The sequence below is a fragment of the Hylobates moloch genome, unplaced genomic scaffold (assembly GCF_009828535.3).
Source record: "Hylobates moloch isolate HMO894 unplaced genomic scaffold, HMol_V3 SCAFFOLD_15, whole genome shotgun sequence".
In the NCBI taxonomy this organism is placed as follows: Eukaryota; Metazoa; Chordata; class Mammalia; order Primates; family Hylobatidae; genus Hylobates; species Hylobates moloch.
In genome coordinates this window covers 59,522,415-59,523,132 of record NW_026652290.1, presented here as the reverse complement: position 1 = coordinate 59,523,132, position 718 = coordinate 59,522,415, and positions in this window count along the sequence as shown.

The window sequence follows — 718 nt, the reverse complement described above, 5'->3', positions numbered from 1 at the left end:
TCCACCTGGTATAAAGCTCAAACTATTCCACCCGGTAAGGTCATTTACCAAGGGCTGCTAGGAGATTCCGAATACTCATACTCAGGCATGCAAGAGGACCTAAGAAACCGAAAAAAGTGAATTGTTGGTCAGAAACCTTGGGTCTTTTCATAAAAGGAAATTTGGGCTTGTCAATCCCTCTTTGAAGATACAGGTGGAAAGAAGAGATTTTTAACCCTTTGCACAAGAAAAAGGGTTAAATGAAGCACCTCTACAGATGACTTTGGGAGATTATGACACCTTTTGCCATCTTGAGGGCTTACGTCTTTACTTTCTTGGCTAACCAGTTTCTTAGAAGAGAATGTGTCAGGGACTTGGGGATCTACAGTCATGCTTTAGCATGGCTGTGGAGCTCATTATCAAGCTTAAAGGGTAACTCTGGGAGGACTCCTCCCTTCACTCCTAGTCTCCCCCTTGGAAGAGCAGTCCAGGCTCAGGGAAGGGAATGGATAGGATGACACAATAAGTACAGAAACTGAAGCTGTCAATAGTGAAGGAAAAAGGGGAATTCTTTGTTGCTTTGGCATTGACACATAAGTACTGTGATTTAAAAAAAAAACTATGGATCCACCATTCAAAGCATCAATTCTATCGTTTTTTGAAGCAAGATGATCAGTTATTGCTGGTAACTGCAGATTCTACAGAAAAGCACTTTTAAAGTTGTTGGGCCATGAATGAA